The sequence below is a fragment of the Erpetoichthys calabaricus genome, chromosome 3 (assembly GCF_900747795.2).
Source record: "Erpetoichthys calabaricus chromosome 3, fErpCal1.3, whole genome shotgun sequence".
NCBI classification, from domain to species: Eukaryota; Metazoa; Chordata; class Cladistia; order Polypteriformes; family Polypteridae; genus Erpetoichthys; species Erpetoichthys calabaricus.
Window position 1 is genome coordinate 142,118,095 of NC_041396.2, and position 7,798 is coordinate 142,125,892.

Here is a 7,798-nt window from a genome sequence, read left to right on the forward strand (position 1 = left end):
AGGGATAAAAACAAGCTTGTGTTTTGGTCATGTGTTTCCTGTCTAGCGTGGAGCTCCACGGCTTGCACTGTATGTAGTGATACCCCTCTTAAGTCAGGAGTAGGGCAGAACACAGTTAATTTGGAGTAGAAGTAGAGAAAAAAGACCAGGAAAGACTAACAGATACTGTAGATAGAGAGAGGGGGAGTGACAGGGAAAGAAAAATTTCCAGTTTTGTTTTGAGTTTGAAGAACGCTTATGTTTGGAAAGGTTTCTGTGAAAAACAAATAGTGTTTTGGAGCCAGAGCCTTGTCTACTGTAATTGTGGTCTAGTTTTGGGGTCTAAGCCTCCCATTAATGACCACAAGGTGCACTCTTTTTATCAACAAAACAGCTTGTGCATCTATTCATCCATCATCACACTCATTTAGTCCAGTCTGAGTTTGTAATGGCCGGAACCTGTCCTAGCAGTATCAGATACAGAAGCCGAAACCAACCAATAAGTTGGCAAGGCACTCACACACATGCCCACCATTACTCAGCCATGCTAGGCCACTTTAGAATTGTCATTTAACCTAATCTGCATGCACCGGAATATGAAAAAAAACTAGAGCACAAGGCAAAAGAGTCACACAGCCACGGGAGGAACATGCAAACACTACACAGACTAGGCATGGCTGTGATACAAACCTAAGGCTCCAGAACTGGAAGGTAGCATCACTAAATTACTTCAGCACCCACAGCTCATGCAGAATTTGAATGTTACACAATTGCAAACAGTTAGTGTGAAATTTGCTCAAATTTGCTCAAAACTAGCTAATAGCATAATTTAGATGTGGCTGTATTCTTGTAAGAATATTACTCATTCTGTATTGCAAAAGAGAAGATGTAAATTAGGTCAATACTCTACATTTAGTTTTTTGAGCAAACAGAAAAATGTTTGAAAATGAGGATAGTTAACCTATTAATTAACTACTAATTTAATATGTTTACCTACTTTCATTGTGAACTCACATTGCTACGTATAATCATTATTTTTTAGAAAACCATTTTATATAGAAGTTAACAAATCAGTAATGCCTCCATGTCCACTTTGTGTGTCCAGTGGATTCAGACAGTTTTCAGACACTTTCACTTTCTCTGCCCACTTTATTATGTTTAAATTTCCTATTTTTGCTCATCAATCTACACTCAACCAGCAACCCCGCGATTCTCGAAAGAATCGCAAATCCAAGAATGGCAATCACTTTTTGTTCCCTCCGATATTTGGAGGGATGAAATATCATGGAGGGTGGGTGCGTCCTGGGAAATGTCATTCAATTAAATAAACATATTTGTACTAAAGCGGTTTCTTTTTGGAGCTGTGACTCATCTGGTTGTGGTGTTTCAGAAGCGTGTTGTAGGCACTTTCGTTTATTGTTTTTATCCATGCAGTCTCTTTTTTGTTTTTCTATGGCTGTGTCGTCAGGGAGAAGTCATTTGCTGAGGGCGGCGGATTCGCGTGCTGAAGTGACCATGGCGGCGGATCCAGGCATGGAGGGCTACATTACTAAACGAACGTGGTATATGTGGTGGTGTGGGCAGTCGCATTCAGGCTGCTGTACAACCTGGCGTGCACGCTTTACCTCAGGTTTAGTTCACAGGTCGTAGCCATTAAAAGGTTTTCATTTAATGAAATAAACATATTTGTACTACAGCGGTGTCTTTGTGTGGGCGCCTTCGTTCATTGTTTTTATCCATACGGGCTCGTTTACAGGTCGTAGCCATACGGGCTCATGTTTGTATTACTAATCGTTGAGCTCCTTCCATTTGGAGCCGTGACTCGTTTGCCTCTGCTGTGTCAGAAGGGCATTGTGGGCGCATTCGTTCATTGTGTTTATCCATACGGGCTCGTTTTGTATTTCCATTAGTTGAGCTCTTTCATTGTGGAGCTGTGACGTCTTTGCTTCTGGTGTGTCTGAAGCGCGTTGTAGGAGCCTCCATGTATTATTTTTATCCATGCGGTCTCGTCTTTGTTGTTCTGTAGCTGTGTCGTTAGGTAGAAGTCGTTTACTGTTAGGAAGCATAATCCAACTTACATTCAATACTGAATTACCGTTATGTGATTCACATATGCCACACTGACTGCTGGCACAGTGGATTAGAGCAAGTGTAGTTTACAGGTTGGCGGCACGTACTGACTCTGGGAAGTACTGGCTTGGTTTTGTATTACAAATCGTTGAGCTCTTTCCATTTGGAGCCGTGACACCTTTGCCTCTGCTGACACTGACTGCTGGCACAGTGGATTAGAGCAAGTTTAGTTTACAGGTTGTGTTGTTTGGGCGCCACCTACTGACTCTGGGAAGCCGCTGGGTTTGACTCTGGGGCACTGCGGCGCAGTGCACATGCGGTTATCCATGCGGTCTCGTCTTTGTTGTTCTGTAGCTGTGTCGTTAGGTAGAAGTCGTTTACTGTTAGGAAGCATAATCCAACTTACATTTAATACTGAATTACCGTTATGTGATTCAAATATGCCACACTGACTGCTGGCACAGTGGATTAGAACAAGTGTAGTTTACAGGTTGTGGTGTTTGGGCGCCACCTACTGACTCTGGGAAGCCGCAGGGTTTGACTCTGGGGCGCTGCAGTGCATGCGCTTCGGTGCGTCCGCCGTGCATAAATTCGTTTAGTAATATAGATAACCCGTAATGATAAAGTGAAAACATGTTTTTTTTCCCGAAAGGTCTGCAAATTTAGTAAAAAACAAACACTGATATCTGTCATTCATCTAACAGATGTGCTGTTAGATGAATGACAGGCACTCCAAATTGTGGTCAGCTGCATCCTGTTTACTTTCATTATTTTTGACATGTGTGAAGACTTTGATTGGACTCCACCTCTAGCAAACTAAATCAATTGGACACAATCTAGACAGGTGCATACCTGTGTATCTAAGGTCCTACAAATGCTGGTGAGGCATAGATCAGGGCAAGGGTATAAAACCATTTCAAAAGCTCAGAGTGTTCTCAGGAGCACAGTGGATTCAGTAATTGTGAAACGGGCGAAGTTTGGAACGACCAGGACTCTTCCTAGAGTTGCGTTTCGTGCTAAAGTGGAAGGGCTCCTTCCAATGGTTGATGATAAGCACAACTTTACTACTGCTTGAAGGTCATCCAAAGTTAGCATATTTGTTGCAGTGTAGAATAATTCCAACATTGGAAGAAAACACCTACACACCATCAGGTGTCTAGAGAGACCCAGTGGCTCAGTCGGTGGAGGAAGGCTAACAGACGGGTTATTAATACTCACTTCACATTTTAACATTTGTGTGCTACACAGCTTATTATTGTGAAAGTTCTTGGATGACTCTTCATGAAATCTTACCAATCATTTCCTTTTTACTGACTCTTCAGTAGCCCTTAATACTTTCTCTGTGGACAGAAAGCACATACTTGGCTACACAAAGTGAGATGTGGGTCTCACAATTTGACCTATGTTCTGCTTATAATACATTTCAACATCTGTCTAGTTACAGAAGGGAAAGGGGAACAGAGATTCAGGTTCCAACCAAAAAGCTGTTTTTTTTTTGGACTTGGTATGTGGTAGAAGTGTAATTCTTCCACTGCTTACATTTTTTGTCATACAAGTGACAAATAAATTAACTGGCTCAAGCACTTCAGTTAGTGGCGAACCTCACAATGGAAGCAAGTGATGAAATCTCTGCTGAACTGTTGCTTTGCAAAACTGAATGGCTCTTGATATGGTACTGGCAGTTTGGGAAGTCATCTGTACAATTATTGGATCATCTGAGCTGTTCTTACATTCTAGATTTGAGTTTTAACCTCTCCTCTATCTTGGATCACGTTAGACATGAGATGACCTGGACTTAACTGGTTGCAAGGGCCATTTGTTATTGTTTTAGAGTTGTTACTTATAAGCGTTATTTTCTTGATAATAATCAAATGCTGTATGTTAATGTGTTAAGAAAACAATAGCTTGTTGTATCCTTTATTTTTGACAAAGAAGTGGGCTCAAAAGACAGGTGCCATAGAAACTGATCAGGTTGTTCTAGGAGAACAAAAAGGGTGACATTGTGAAAGAAAATGTATTTTTCTATACACACATACACACATTTTTTTCTGTTCTGTTGTTTGGGACACTCACAGTAAATGGAGTACACCAGTTGGTACCCCAACTTTCCTTTGGGTCTACTCTCCCATATATAGTGAGGTGCAAATGAGGGAGAGTAGACCCAAAGAAAAGTTGGGGTACCAACTGGTGTACTCCATTTACTGCGAATGTCCCAAACAACAGAACAAAAAATGGTGCAAAAAATAAATCAGGTCTTCGGTTCTCTCAAGTAGGCCTGGATCTGGATCAGGGAGCTCCATCATGTGTGACTGTGTTCCTTAGCCTGAGTCAATATAATCTGGGAGACCTTGAATATATATCATTCTGACTGGAATCAATGGGGTATAGCTGTTGCTGTACTATACATACATACATACATACATACATACATACAGCTGAACCACTATAATCCAAGGTAATCTGGACCGATGCTACCTCAGAAAACTGAAAATAAAATGGAAGGCTGTAGCAATTTCAGATTAAAAATTATTAATAATAAAAAAGTTGTTGTTGGCAGGTGCAGTGTCTTTCTGCTGTTCAATATGCAAGACTGCAGTTTTGATCACTTTTAGTCTGCATGAGAAACCTTGTGTAATTATTTGTGCAGTCCTCATTGTTGTGTAAACACAAAAGTCCTAAGTGAACAAAACAGAAGAGCATGTGTACATGTTCAACACTGGCAAAAACACTGACAACAGCTGAGGGGTGCAGTTCCCACAATCACCAACTCCTGGAACGTTTGTTTGATACAGCCGAGTTTATAAGTATAATGTTTACGCGCTCAGTACAGTATTTACAGCAAAGCTTTTATGAACTATAAGTGAGTAGTTTATTACATTTATAGATTCACCTTGGATAATATGGTTAATCAGGGTGCATATTATTGGGGTTCTACTGTATATATTGTGGCTGGGTGCAGGAATGACAGCTCTGGGAAACAGCAAGGAAATTTTGGGGTGCCAACCGGGTCATCCCTTTTATTGTCCGTGAACAATGATATCAAAAAAACAAAAGAAATAATTTGGGTGTGAGCCCAGTATGTGGGAATTTAAAAACATTGTAGCTTTTATCAAAGCTCCATGCAGTGAGTTCCTCTGCCAAGTAACTGACGCTTCCTCCCAGCATGTTCAGGTTTTAGGACGGCTGGACCCGAAGGGGTGGGGTCAAATGCTTTCACTGGACAGTTTCTCAGCACCATGGGGCAAGAAGGAGATGACAATGTTAGCTGCAGCTCCCCATCTCATCACAGCAGGTCACTACATACCTCAACTGAGCCTGTGAGGAAGTCATTTAAGTCACATGTATAATAATTTACAAATGATATGAAGTTGGCGCAGATTGCCTGTCTGACATTGCATACAGTATTAATCTTCCTGTGCTGCTTACTTAAAATTTAGTCCATCCTTCAGTTGACTATTCATCTTCACACTGGGTTTCATACAATTTTATATGTACAGGGTCAGCAGGTCACTTTCTTTTTGGTTGCTCTCTGATTCTTAACAGACAAGAAACAACTTGTCTCACCATTTTCTTCTAAGCAATACAGAGAGGCAGCCAATCACCTCGCTGTCCTCACTCACGCCCACCATTGCACAGTATTCTCTCAAGGTTCAATTCCCACTGACTAAATAGATCTCGAATGTACTTCGACACTGTACTGCAGGACAGATTTTATACTCCATTCACAAAACAAGCAATAAACTGAGAGGCTGCTCTCCAGGGTCTCCCATTGTATGGGTTTGAAACCAGTATCTCTACGGAAAAAGCTAAGCTCTCCGTGTATGTTAGTGGGCCAATCAACTGCTATAAAAACCAACAATATAGAAGAAAAGCAATTAAAAGGGACCGAGAAAGGAGACAGCAGATATTTTAAATGTAGCATGTTGCTTGAGGATCTTGACAGGCAACATCATAGTTTGCACAGTATTAAGCTCTGAAACAGGAGAAAAAATTGACCATTTTTTAATAAATGTTTGCATTGTAAGTGTTTCAGCTACAGTTTAATAGGCTTTTATTTAAAGACGTGTGTGTGTGAGTGAATGTGTGTGCATTAGATTCATTTACGATTGCAAAGTAGACCTGTGTGTAAATGAAGGACTAGCGTCCTGTCCAGCGTGCCCTTCTGATTTGCACCCAGTGGTCCAAGGGTTGGCTTTGGCCCCCATGATTCACTGAAATAGATTAAGCAACATTCAGAATATTATTTGTTATGTGTTACTTTGCTGTCCCAGTTAGAACACAAATATTCTTTTGAAATCACCTATTTTCATCTAATTTTCATTGACAAAACTTTACTTTTTTTCATGTTTTTAAATGTAGGAAAATTTTGCAGCACCCTTGTTACAAATTTAAAGCCAAGGTGTTTCTGAAGATGATCATCATCCTTGGCTGTCCTCTGCCAACACCATGAACAAGTTTGCTGTATTCGCTGTCTTGGCAGTCTTCACTGCACTTGTCACAAGTCATGTAAGTTTTACTTAATTATTATTTTATTTATTATTTTTGTAGTGTTTAGGCAATAAGTACAATATAATTAGACAAAAAAAATATTTATTTGATAAAGAATGAATGTAATGTGATCTATTTAATAAGAAAAGATGGCAAAAGATCTGTAGGATCAAGTACAGCATAATAACTTAAGATGAAATGTGATATCTTTAATTAATTAGCTCCACAGTATTTCTGAAGAGATGAGCTGTTAATATAAATGTGTACATTAAAACTGTGGTTAAAAGTTATATACAGTGTGGATGAGTGGAAGGAACACAGGGTGAGTCCAGAGAAGTACTGGGATGCTAGCCGGGTTGCCCCTTTAATTGTAACAGCAGGAGCACGAGGGCACAAAACACAACAAGCATAAATAGCCTTCCGGGCTTCTTAAAGTAGTTGGCTCTTAAGAGTGGGCCGGGCTTGTGGAGTTCCGCCCTCTTATAAGTCCGGGTCCAAATGAGATGCCAGCATTAAAGGGCATCAGGTTTTTAGACTCCTCCAACTAGAAGGGGAAGGGTGAGTTGCCCTCAAGGTTTGCTTTCTCAGTGCTGTGGTGAAAAATAAAGGTGATAACGTTAGTGACAGCGCCACCTCTGACCCCATCGGGTTATTGCATACCTTAGATGAGCCCTGGAGGTGCTCCTCTGACACACATGCATAACCATAGGTATGGTTATTTGTTTAGTTTGAGCAGCTTACATGAATATTACTTAACTAGATTTTTCAGACAACATGAAGTCACATTTTAGATGATCCTAGCAAGTGCAATAGTTTACAGGGCAGCTAAGGGCTCCAAATCTGGAAACTAAGAGCTTTATTTTCTGCTGAAGCTGGCCCTCAAAATCCTTTCAATTACTTTTTAAATTTGCAAATATGCTTCTATATAGTATAGATGTATGTGTATTATAGGTACATGTAACAATAAACTCTTTTGTGTTTCAGTCTGATATTCCTGCCAAAGAGGAAATGGGTAATGCTTTTTTCACATCCTTATACATTCACTGCTTTTTGATAGCTGGTATTGTATAAGTTTTGTATAAAACACCCACCTTTCTCACTTTCATAATTATATTCATTGTAAGTTGTATTACTCATCAACCTTGTAGTATTGAAAGAACAGAGCTGTCAACTTTATTAAAGTCACAGTAGCGTCGCAGATGAATATAACTGGTCAAAATGTCAATAATGATGTCATAAATTACTTCTGTCATTTGAGTTT

At 40.1% G+C, this 7,798-nt stretch overlaps 1 long non-coding RNA gene across 1 annotated transcript in view; it reads left to right on the forward strand.

Annotated features, from left to right (window-relative positions):
• The window catches only part of LOC114643367 (uncharacterized), a 59,181-nt gene extending 51,629 nt beyond the window's left edge, over positions 1–7,552 (forward strand). The window contains exons 2-3 of the long non-coding RNA XR_003714769.2: positions 6,449–6,555; positions 7,522–7,552. This is a non-coding gene — a long non-coding RNA (uncharacterized LOC114643367). The remainder of the gene's footprint in view (positions 1–6,448; positions 6,556–7,521) is intronic.
• The last annotated feature ends 246 nt before the right edge of the window (positions 7,553–7,798 follow it).